General features: G+C 36.8%; 1 protein-coding gene and 1 long non-coding RNA gene across 3 annotated transcripts in view; both read right to left on the bottom strand.

The window, feature by feature from the left end:
• Nucleotides 1-13,243, bottom strand: part of FRMPD4 (FERM and PDZ domain containing 4) — a 319,824-nt gene that overhangs the window by 264,586 nt on the left and 41,995 nt on the right. The gene's annotated exons all lie outside the window — the stretch shown is intronic.
• LOC106898866 lies at nucleotides 10,789-13,233 on the bottom strand. Its single transcript, XR_001413983.1, has 2 exons — nucleotides 12,881-13,233; nucleotides 10,789-12,601 (listed from the first exon to the last, which is right to left on the bottom strand). It is a non-coding gene; the product is annotated as an uncharacterized LOC106898866 (long non-coding RNA).

Raw genomic sequence — 13,243 nt, 5'->3', positions numbered from 1 at the left:
TGACACAAGACAAGGTGCAGATTTTTGCCCAACACAACCTCCCTTCAAGCCCAGTAACACAGCACAAGTTAATTCAACCACCTCCTAAAGATAATTATATCTGTATGTTAAGACAGTCTGATCACTCTACAGGTATGGAAAGTGTATTTAATCTAATTCCCTGTACCGTCTTGCAACGTTATGACCTGGTCATCTAATATCTAAATTCTATCTAGTTTTGTAAAACGCTTAATAATTCCACTATTAAAAAAACTTCAAACGTTACCTCAGCTTAGCAAACTGTTTGTATTTTGATTTCTGTGAAATTGTATATATATATTTTACATATATATAAAAACATGTTTACTGCCCTATTTCTGATACACATTCCAAACTCCTTAAGCATTTAAAGCAACACCTGAAAATATTACCTTGATGAAAGCAAAAGAGTAACTTACCTGAAAATGTTTTCTCCTGCTATATCTTCTGCAAGTTTATAGAAGGAAAACAAAAATTATACCTTAGTCCTGTCTTTGGGAGGGTAGATGAAGTAAACAATACAAAAGCTGTCACATGAGAGCCCTATGTTATTTTTAATAAAAACCATTAGTGATCTCCCATTTATATAGCCCACTCCTTTCTGTTAATGTATGCATCCTCTTTGTAGAGGAGACCTCATCCTCTTATTTCTCTAATTCTGAATGTAACATGAAACACTTAATATTAAAAAAAGTCATACTTTTTCATTTCATGCACCTATACCATAGAAGAGAATAATTTGTAATGATTGCTCCAAGTTTCTAAAAAAAATATGCCTTCGAAACTTAGCACCATGGGAAAAGAATCAGGCCCTGCATTAACCAGGATTCTCCCATGGTTAGTCACTAGTACCTGTTGGCACTGGTTGGTTAACATAAGGAATAGCTATTGTTACCATTCACTTACACAAATAAGACGCCTAATTTTTCATTTATACTGAGAAAAAAGCACAACCAAAGCTGAGTTTTCACTGTCATCTAGCAGTAATCAGTGCTGACAAACTTTATATTAGCTCTTTCTTTTTTTTTTCAGAAATGTAGAAAAATTTTCTAATAAATTCTGTAAGTTCACTATTCATCTAGAAACATGACAGAAAATGAGCATGTACACAAGCCCCGCTGTATAAAAATGTTTGGATTACGTTCCCAGCACTACAGAAACAAAGCTACTCAGAAGTATCAGGTTCATATATTCAACACCTTGGCTTCTGTTTGAGTAGCTAAACAAATATTAAAATAGATAACAAATATCCATTATTTGGAAATAGGAGTCAAGACCAAAAGTTACACAAGAAAAAAAGACCGTCCACTGCCACACCGTGATGTAAGCACCCAGAAGAGAAAGTCCACATTCAGAGGCCAAGCATTTCAGGATTTATCTATAGATAATTAGATTAAATTTATTCTGATAAGAATTAATCACTAGGTCTTACAGTTCCTATAATGTGTGGGTCAAAAGGAGACCAATGCCATCTGTCTAGAGGTGCACAACTGAGCAAAATAAATTGGCTATTTATTACTAGAGCTTCTGATGCTATTCATATAAAAAAGAATTAATACAGTCAGAAGTGAGGTAACATATTTCCTCAGAGAAATACACCACCCAGCATTTAGTAATTTAATGGCAGTCAGTTGGCACAAGAACATTACTGAAGTCAAAGAATTCACAGCTTTACACAGATGTATATACAAGAAGAACCTAACGTGCCTTCACCACGGACACGTAGGGCATTCAGACTTCTAGGCTTGTCAAAGACAAGACAAAATTTGCTAGGGACAAGCTTTGAAACTTACGGATTGTGTTACCTACCATAGAATGAAGCTGTAGTAGGTAGAGCTAAAATGTTGAATGTTATTCTTTACTTCAAGTATTTACTTAAGAGTTTCATTGTATATATTAAAAATTATATTAACTCAATTTTTTAATTTATCTTCCTCCACACTTAATACATCTCATCCACATTTATGAAGCATACTTCCTTTTAGTCTCACTTTTATTTACCTATTCCTAACATTTAAAGTACACTTAGAGGTTGGTGTTAAACAAGCATTCAGTTAAACCATACGTTTATTAATTCCTATTTTCTAATTAAAAGCATTCTAGTTGTTTTCTTCCCAAGTTTCATTTTGATCTCCTTTCTTCTGCTTGCTCCTTTAAAATATATGACAAAAAGGGTATGAGGAATGTAAGCTTGAATGAATAAAAGTAACAAAACCCGAGGGATTGTAACTGAGTAAAAGAATGGGTAAAAGAAGCAGTAATGGAGGAAGCACAGCATGCAAATCACACAGCATCAAAACAAATGTCTCCTTAATATATATTTACTAGTGATAGCATGTGTCATATAAATCTTATTTAAAAGCTGAGATAGACTATAACTGCTTATCCAATTTATCTATTCAAAGCAGTATGTCATTTAAGTCTGTCTTATTAGATGACTTATTGTCTAAAAAGGGTAGTTCCTTATTTCGCTCTTGGATGAGTAGCCAACTTTAAGACAATGTTTTGCAAAAACAAGTTAACATTTTATTCCAGTGTTGCCGTTATAATACTGATTTTTGAAAAAAAACACCACAGTTTTCTATCTATTTCTCCTGCTTTCCATTTCCCAAAGCACTTTTCTTTCAATTGTGTTCATCATTCTCTATTTTGTTTGCAAGGAGGAAGGTGAAAGGAAAAAGCAAGGAACTTACATACAGAGAAAATTGTGTAACATTGAAGTTATACATTTGACTTCAGGGAGATTTAAATTACGGCTCAATAATTTAAAACATGTATTCCAGAGAGGATATTGTGATAGACTGTTCCCAATTCCCACCATGTGCCATTCAGAGGAAGGAACTGTGAACCACAGCTTGAGATGAACCTGCTACCAACTTCCTATAGATTGGGAGCACTACAGACGAGCCAGCTGGTGACACTTGCCTTCTCCAAGAGGAAAGGCTGTCCACACTGAAGAGTCATCGTCTCAACACAGGTCAACATCCTCTGGAGGCACACAAACTCCTACTACACCAAGAGACATCTTATCATAGCACTTAGGTTGCTCACCTCTGATTTAAGTTAATTAATTCACAACATTGTAGTAGGTAAGCATGGACACACTCCTATGCCTCCTAGCTAATGGGTGATAACTTGTGAAAAAGGCAATAACCCAAGGAAGTTTGAATTATCAATTGCAATTAATTTTTAACCAATCTTATAAAAATTAAAAACCGAGACAAAGAATTCAAACAGTACATTTAAAAATGCTTTCCCTTACATTAACAAAATTAAATCAACTTCTGCATTGTAATTGTACATTACAGATGTACAAAGTCCAGCAGAGCCTGGAGAGAAGTCACTGTGCCCCTGTCCAGACTGTCTACCTTGGCATATCACTTAAAACTGCCCTAGCATCACATGCCCTGCTTTATCTTTTGCTGCTACATATCAATTTTTAAACTCTATATTCCCTAACTTCTCCTTACTGTATGTGATTTCTAGAATGATTCCAATTAAATTTCCCCTCAAACATAATTGGAACATGTACAATTAGCAGGGAACAAGTTTGTCAGGTTGACCTACCAGCCCAGAATTAGCAATTTCTCCACACAACTTTTACTAACAAAATTTGAATCATTAGGTATCTTAGCCTGTATTTATTCTCCTCCCAGAAACATTCTTAAAAAACTCAACCATTGCCTCCAAGATGAAAATATTCCTTCATCCCTCAACCACTGAAATAGTTTAGACAACCTTCACTATATTTACTTTGCATCTTTCTTCCCCCTCTAGATCTAAAAAAATGTAATAAATATCATGCTCTAATATTGTGTGCATATTATGCACAAAGCCTGAGCTTTGAAAACACGTTCAGCATCATAATTACGTAAGAAAAATGAATTTAAGCACTGTTCCTTTAAACACAATTCTAATGCCAGAGTTTATAAATAACTGGCTAACCGAGCTTTCTGTGAAAGTTAACGAACACTATCTCATTGTATTTACCAGACATTTTGCTCCCAACTGGAAGAAAGGTGGGTTTTTTCTCCTCAAGATGCTATAGATAATGATAGCACAAAAGTTTAAAACAAAACAAAAACAAACCACAAAACAAAAGAATCCAACCCCGCAACCAAAAAACCCAGAAAGAACCCCACACCACAACAAAAAAAACAGCGTGACAGAAATTTCATACTTATCATAGGGTCAGACGAGGACCAAGAGAGTAAAAGTTATTCTGAGACAATAGCAAAGCTTTCTTATTCCCCGGGCTTTTCCAGTGTACTTAAGAATGACCCAAATACAGGCGTTCAGAGTCCACATCTCCAGCAGCAAGCTGCAACTGAATCCTGAGGCAAACAGTCTCTCACAGGAATCAAACGCCAAATTTGGTAACACATTTCAATACACATAATAGTGTGGCCAACTGAAAAAAGGATAAAGAAAATGAAAACTAGCAAGCAAAATGTTTCTGGTGGCTTTCATTTTATACCAGTGCTCACTCGTGCTTTCAACTTAATATTCATGCGGTGCTGCATGTCAATAATGCAGTATTTTACATCCAAATGTTAGGGAAGAGCATGAAATATATGAACATTCAAGCTGAACTGTAGGTACAAAAGGGACTGATGGCATCCCAAAGACAGGTATGGGCAAAGCTGGGTCACCAAGGGAAAAAACAAGGTTTGGGGTTAACTGAATGAAACGTGTTTTCCTATTCTACCTCTTTCCTGCAGGCAGAGGCATTAAAGGGAGAGTGTCACAACTTAAACATATACTTTCCATATAGTAAACCCACAGCAGTAATCAGCTTTAATCCAAATGGAAGCAAATAAGTGACTCCCACTACTAAAGCAATTAGTAGTGAAGTACTAATGTGGAGTATAATAAGAAATAATCTGTAAAACAGGTAAGAAAAATTAAATGTGAGAAACAAAAAGATGAGCGGGGAGGCTTCACATATAAAGACCTTCAAGGTATAGATACAAGATAAGTGTAGAAAGATTTCATATTTTCCAACACAACAAAGAACTGGGAAATTAATGGCAGTGACTTCCAAACTAGCAATTGTAAAATTGAAAAAGTAATGAAGTGTATCAATAACAAATTTGTAAGAATTATTGTAAATGGCAAGTTAAGCAATAAAAACATTTCTAAATTATTTTTTAAAAAGCATAGGAAGAAAGTTTTCAGAGCTTAATATAATTCTGTATCTTAAGATTGATGATTATCCACAGGGATACTGGAAAAAAAAAAGAAAATAACTCTAAAGTCTTAAAAGCATTTCTACTCACATGAGGGGCTAAAAAAGGCATGACCATCATCAAAATGCTGTAAAATGGGATACTGCTTTTACAAGAAATTGTTGAACAACTACTGCAATAAAGCAGAACTATAATAACAAACATTAAGTGATTCAATAGTCAAAGACATAAACGAAACCTGGTGTCAAATATACATATTACATACTCACTGAATAAACTATCAGCGTGTTCTGCGTGCCAAAAATGGGTTTGCTCTCCCTTTGACTCCAAGACCCGATTTTTTGATTGCCATTTTCCAGCTACAGAGGAAGGAACAGAAGGCATCCTCCTTTCCTCCCTCCTCCATCTGCCCATAAGCAACAGGGCCTGCCCCGTGGGTTTGAATCCACTTGCACTGAAGGAAGAGCTGAACCCTACCGCCCCAATTTGTAGGCTGCCACACAAAGCATGGGGAATCCTAAACAGATTGGAAAAAGACCAAACCACAAGCTTACGGTCAAGAAAAGGGCTCCAGTAATTGCCCATCAACCCTCTAGAAGTACACCAAGCACCTCCTTCCTCCATCTCCCAAGAAGGATGGGCAGCTGACACATCCCTGGCATCACCCCTCTCCCTGACAGCTCCCCTGGGAATGCCAAATTGCCCTTTGGCACGGCTTTGCCCTGAATTAACCTGCCAAGTTGAACATTTAGGCGCTGTGACACCCAATAGGCACTGACAGTAAGTTATGGACCCCACTGAGAATGCGCTTATATTGGTCTTTGCTAACACAATCCCATTTGCCCGTCTGTATTTACATACATTCTCTCTGCAGCCACTAGAGGACTGACGAAGTAGCTTTCAGCATAGAAGAGAAAGGCAAACATTTTTCCCAAATCTCTCAATTTCGGACATCACATTCAAATACTTAACAAAGCAAAATATTTCTTCTGACACTATTCATTAGTTGGCCAGCATGAAAGGCAGAAACCTATTGTTTTCCTAGATAAATCAATTTATTGAAAAGTTTATTCTAATACTTATTAAGTATAGAAACAAAACTAGCTACATATGGTATTCAGAGTCTCCAGATATGCAGGCTCCACATACATAGGCTCAGATATGTAAATTATGGGCCTCACAGAAGTCAATAGAATTTTTGCTCCAGAACTAATCTTAGTTTTGAGACAGCAGTTTCAGATGTTAAGATACTAAATAATTATTTACATGAACAAATGCCAATATATGACTACCAGCATTACAATTGATGAATGTATACAGGAAGTCCACAGCTAAATAAAGGTAAATGTAATACTAAATGTGAGGAGAACATTGATGCAGTGTATCTGGCATTTTCAAAGACAAATGATTTATCCACTCATTATTTTGATTTTTAAAAATCAAGTCATTTACAAACATAACAAAATTAATTTTTAAAAATCCATTATTTGACTTAAAAATATAACTAAGTAGGACCAGTTCTTGGCCCTCTGCTATTTAACAGTTTACCAATGACCCAGAAGACAAACAGTTGCTGTTGATAGGAGGCACAGCTGGCAGAAGGACCGGGGAAAATGGTAAACAGGAAGAGGATACGCCACTGATGGACAGATCTGGATCATGCACTTGAAGGACATCAACACAGGCAAAAGGATAATGAAAAGCTACCTATTTCAGAACTGACACAAGGAAAATTTATATAGAAGTGTTGGAATTACAGGAAATTATGGTGTGCAAATAGATCGGCCTGAAGACTACCATAACTTACTAGATGACAAGACAGAAAGAGAGTTAAAAACCGAGATCATTGTATGCCTGTATTTGGCACCAGCATGACACATCGTATGTCCCAACAAACATCCACAATTCAAAATGTTAAAAAGCCAAAAGAGAATTTCAGGATTACGAACATCTCTCACTACCGAGTCAGAACACTAAATTTATTATACCAAGGAGGGAGTACCGAGTAGCTCAGTCCCTGCCTATAAGTATGTACCTATGGGAACAAAAGCTTCAAAACTAACTCTTCAATAGAGCAGCCAAAGGTCAAAGAAGGCCTAATAGCTGAAAGCTGAAGTTGGACAAATTCAGAAGAGAAAACAGTTGGGTTTTTTTGATTCTTTAAGCAAGGGTGGTTAGCCACTGCAATGATCGCAGGCCAATTTTCAAAAGCACCTTCAGGTGGCTGTCATAAACATGAGCTCTGATGCATGCAGTAATGCAGGGAAGTATTCTGAATGTTTTATACAGGTCAAATTAGAATATTACAAATTTCATCTTTCCTTATGATTAAGAAATATAGTGATAGTGCAGGCTCCAGCTCACCAAACCATGCAATAAGTCTGTACTTAGAAATGCCTATGCTAAAACAGAAGGTAAAATGCACAAGGGCCACCATCTTCCCCAAGTATTGAGGCATCTACTTGTCATAAAAATCAATGTAAATTGCATCAAAGTATGATGCAGGTGACCAAATTTATAGCAATAGCCATCAGACGATGCAATCCCAAAATATGATTGTCCCTGATCACAACTTCTGAAGTTATCAATAACTCTGAACCTAAAAAGACATAGATCACCATGCCTCTTACAAACAGAGATTTGCTGCACGTAACCAAACCAGAAAACAGGATAACATCCATAAATAAAATTTGGAAATAACATTATCAGAGGGAACTTCAGTTTGGAGGATAATCCTACAAGCAAGAGATCCCAAGCAATCAGCAGTGAAAACATAGTTAGAACCCATGAAAATAGATTATCATGACCTTTAAAATACAAACATTGCTGCACCTCACAGCCCAGGTATCTGCTTGGCATCCCATTAAACATGAACTAATTACAGAACTAGAAGCTGATCATCTGGTCATCAGCAGTTGTGGTATGCCTAATATTAGCAAATACAGGAGAACCCCAACTAGAAGCAAGTTACAAACATATATATTTTTAAGCAAAAAAAATAAAGCCCATGCCCTTGGACACTGAGACTATTATATTCCCTTGTATTTTATTAAATTTTCATGAAAGGCTTCAGGAAAGCCACAGATGTATAACGGAAGGCAAGCTCTGTCAAACCTGTTACTTTCTTTCTAAAAAAGAAGTATGGGAGGGGTCAAGGGAGGCTTCACTTTCAACAGTTTGATTAAAAAGCACTACACAGACCATATTAAGTATATAAACTCATAAGAATAGCTGCCACTGTGAAAGTACATTTCTACTCAAGGTGCGGATCCAATCATATCCAGCATTTTCACCACTGATCTGTCAACAAACACAGAAAGAAATTCTGAAAAATTCCATCCAGTGAGGTTAGCACTCAGTAATCATTTGAAGACTTGGGTTTATTCAGGAAAATTAATTTATTCTGGCAAATATAAAGTTTATAGCTGGACATAAAATATTCTAACCTATTTTGTAGAACTCTATGTATGTTCTGAAGAGGAACAGCTCAAAAAAATTCCCAGTGAGCAACTAGGTGAACCTGCAATCCTCAGATGACACAGAAAAGAAGAGGCACAGAGCAATCCTATGCTTTGATAAATCAACAGGAAAACAGCAAGAGTATTGATTTTAGTATGTTGTATTGCACTGGGGAGGCAGATGTTAACACTGTATGTGCAGTTCTTCTTTAAACTTTTTTATAAAAATACAACCAAAACAATTCATCTAGATATAGTAATAACAAAGAGCTAGAGAAAATGCCTTACAGCAAGAGTTAAAGAACTGTCTGATTAGTTTAGAACAAGAGAATTGAAAGGTGACTTCATTAGAGAGTATAAACATCTCACTAAGAATAAAGCATTGGAGCGCTGAAGCAGAAACCAGAGGCAATGCCTGGAAACTCAAGCCAGACAAATTCATATTAGAAATAGAGCTTAATTACATTTTTCAGCAATGAGGGTCATTAACTACTGATGAAGTTAGAGTAAAATGAGGCTTCTTTGTCCTTCCACATCTGTAAATGAAGACCAAACACTTCTAAAAGATGTGCTCTGTGGTAAGTACTAGCTTAATACAGGGGTAGCTGCCTAAAGTCAGAAAAAGCCTATGTTATACAGAGTTTAACCCAGATGATGTAATGGTCCTGCAAGACCTTAAAATTGCTAGGACATATGAATCAGTGCCAAGATAAATAAATTTGCAGTAATAAACCACATAGGATCACATAGCTCAATTACAAACAGTTACCCCATTTTCGGTAAATCACCCAGCCTTTCTACACAGGACCAAGGGATCTCCATCTTGTAGCAGCTACATATTTCACCGATATGATCTCATTTCATATAATGAAAAGGCTTTTCTTTTCATGCATATCTTAAAATCCATATTTAACCTTTTTCAGTACTACTTCTACTTAGTAGCAGTGATAAATGTCATCTAGATGTGAATACTGCGTTACTGAAAATTAACGCTGTATCAAAACTAACAAAATTCAATGAATGCTTATTAATACAATACTTCAAAATGTTACCGCTGGCTGGCAAAGCTCATTAGGGTTTGAAATAACTATTTTGATAAAAGGAGAAGCACTGATTACATAATTTGCACTCATTTTGTCACTTCTGTCCTTTTTATCATTTTCTTTTCTGCTGCATAGTTGGTTGACACTGCTGACTCACAGGCGGCAAGTATATTCCCAGACTGAATGTAAATGCATCTTATGCCCCTAAATTGGCATTTTCCAGATATTCATCTCCTCCTTAACACCACCTGTACTCCGAGGGTACATCTGAAAAGAGATTAAAGCGAAGCAGCAGAACTGGCCTCTGAAACGGAATTGTTTCTTGATTGCTTTGTAGGAAACCATTCCATTAGGTAAACGGCTGCTCCTCAAGCATACAGAAGCAGAAACGGCACAAAACTGATCCCAATTTGATGAATGTAAATACCAAAATACAAGCCGCGGGACAGCAGGGCTTACAGAATTTTATTGCAAATAAAGAACTGGGAACTTCAGAATATAATGTATTCACACTAAACCTAGCTTTACAGAGCGTGTGGATCCTCAAGGAATACAAATCCAAACCTGGAAAAAAAAAAAAAAGGCAGTTTTGAGATACACTAGAAGTATTCACCTCTTTTTCTCTTAATTTGCTAACTTAAATTTCTTTAAATAACCTTTCTTCATTTCTTGTCTGTGCTTCCAGGTATCAATCTCTTAGGTGAAACACTGCTAGAAAACAGAATACTGTGACACAGATGTGGAGTATTTGCAAGCAATTAATGCAGAAAGCAATGGGAATCACTCACAAGCTGCAGCAATTATACACCGGTCCCAGAAGCAAGCACTGAAAAACATATTGTTTTGAACTTGCCCAACTCCCTCAAAGGGCTGATTACATTTTAAAAATGAGCAAATAAGAGCAGACAAGAACCCTTCTGGGTTTAGACTTGACCACTCAGTTTACACCTTGTTAAATGCTACTGGGAGAGATTTAAACAACTGAACAACAGACAGAAGGCACAGCACCGACAGCCAAGCCTCTTAAAACAGTAGTGAGCTCCAGTGATTATTCATCCAACATCTTAAACTCTTATTTTCTTTCATTCTGCCTATAGCACTCCCCCATTGATCTTAAGGGTCTCAAAGTATAAATCTGTGTTGCCAGAAAATTTACAGTTTCCTAATGCTCATTTTTGTCCCTTTTCCCCAGAATTCCTGGATACCAACAATCAATACTGCTCTAAATTCCCCTTAATGACCAACACCCCAGCTATGCCAGGGTGTGGGGAAGTGGGACGATTCAAGAACAGAATTTTCTCCTTCCAGTTACCGTATCTGCATACACAGAAATCACTGAAGAGGATGTTACACAAACCATGAAGGAATGCATTGTCCAGATGCAGGAGGGACAAACAAGATACCAGCAGATCTACAAAGGAGTATTATAAGCCACAAAAAAAAAAAACCAACCACCCAACAATCAGCAGCTCATTTCAGCAAATGCTCAGCTATCCAGCAATTTTAAGCATAGAACACAACAGCGTTTCACACATGATGTATATGCTTAATGTACAGGAGTCCTTCATATGAAACTTGAATTGATGCAAGGCTGCAGTATTCACATTAACAAAAAAACCAAAAACAAAACATTGAGAACCATCAACAAACCGTGGCTGAAGTCACCTAATTGGCCAAATTGCAGTTACATTAAATAATTTTTAAGGCTAGATCAGAAAATACATTAAAGATAATCATATAGAAGCACATCAAAACCTAACTCGGGCTCGGTAATAACTGAACAGTTTCTATAGTGAGTGTTTTTAGTATTTTAGAGTTTGCCCCAGGATTCTGACATGATCAGCTTCAACACGCAAACCCGTATTTAGAATCTCCTTTTTATGTAGTTAACAACAGGTTACTTTGAGCAATGAAGAAACCAGACAAACATGTAAACCATGTACAAAAATCAAACATTAACCGTAGCGATTACAGTGATTACTCACAATATTAACTTTTTTGTGCTTGAGCTTTAAAAACCAGAGCATACAGATAAGAATGGAGAATATTTTGATGTTCCATCAGGAGAGCGACCAGGGATCCTACAGGGCAGCTTCCCACCCTCACAACCAAACTCAGACCACTTTTGCTGCTCCGCTCCGTTAAGGACTCCAAAAAGAGAGGATTCCATACACTGTGTCTGTAGGCAGTATTTCTAATCAATGACATCTCTAACGGGTAGCTGACAGCTTTATTCACAGAAACACATAATAAAAATTCTTCAGCTAAGACTTAGTATCGCTTCATCAAAATGTAACAGTTGCTTCTTCCATTACAAAGAGAACAAAACCAAATCCTTAGTTTAAATATGCATTTTTAAAGCTGATTTACTTTTTTTTTTACTGTCCTAAAAGTATTTTTTTTGTTGTTGCTGCTTGTTTAAGAAAAGCTGTACTCTGCAAAGATGTTATTTAAAGTTTATTTACCATTGTGACAGGACACTTAAATATTTGGCCTGTGAAACATTTTCATTCATTTTCAGTTCTCAAGACTTCTCAAACCCCTGCAATACACACAGTGTGCATATAAAAGGGGCAGTAGGGAAACCAACTGTATTAAGCATTTCATTTTGGTTTTGAACTTAGAATAAGTTTCCTCCAATACTTTGGAGGGGGGAATTTCATACAACTTTATATAATTAGAACACTCAACATATTCTTTCTTCAGAGAAAATGGAAGAAGTATCTCAGAAACTTTTTAAAAAAGTATTCTGTTGGTTTAGTTAATATTTATAGACACTTTGTTTCCATGATAAAAGTTCTTTTCCAAAGGTCTTCACCTGTGCCATGAAAACAAACTCCAGACCAAACCTTCCTTTGAGAAGCCTCAGCCCAGGGGCCACCTTTGTTCACACCTGTAAGGGAGAATTTAAAACAGAGCTAAAATGAAAATCACCCTAATCCAGAAGTCCTAAACGCTTTGTAAAGTTTATACTCCAAAACTACTGCAGTAACTTCTATTATGTTGAAACCGGTGCCACAGAACAACACATAAAAAGAATTGTCCGTGCCACAGACAAAACTGAAATAACACAGCTCTAACAGTTAAATCATAACAAGGCCCTAAACTGACACAAAAACATGAAGCTGTTGCAGAACACTAGCAGTACCACATCATAAATTACACTTTTTACCTTAAGCTGGATGCAGCTTGACCTTTTTCCCAGCTCTCACAGAACTTGTGCTCAGTCGTCAACCGCTTTCATTACAGTTTATCCACAGGCTACACAGGTAGAAGTACCTCCATCCTGCGCTGCAAAATATTTTGACAAGACAGACAGTTTTCCAGCAATCCTCATCTTTTAGTTGATACCGAGTATCAAGTGTTTCAAAGCAACGCCGAGGGATTTTTCCAGCCCTGCCTCTTTCAATCACCCGAGGTGAAGGCGAGGTTAACAAGTCCACAGAAACTCCAGTGACCCTGCACAAAGGGACAAGCTGGAATTCTCACTAAACAAACGAAGCACATTTCACCTATCGTCCATGCCCAATGGAAA

This window comes from Calidris pugnax, unplaced genomic scaffold (genome assembly GCF_001431845.1).
Source record: "Calidris pugnax isolate Ruff unplaced genomic scaffold, ASM143184v1 scaffold188, whole genome shotgun sequence".
In the NCBI taxonomy this organism is placed as follows: Eukaryota; Metazoa; Chordata; class Aves; order Charadriiformes; family Scolopacidae; genus Calidris; species Calidris pugnax.
The sequence above is the reverse complement of the archived record's forward strand: the minus strand, read 5'-3'. Positions and strand labels throughout refer to the sequence as shown.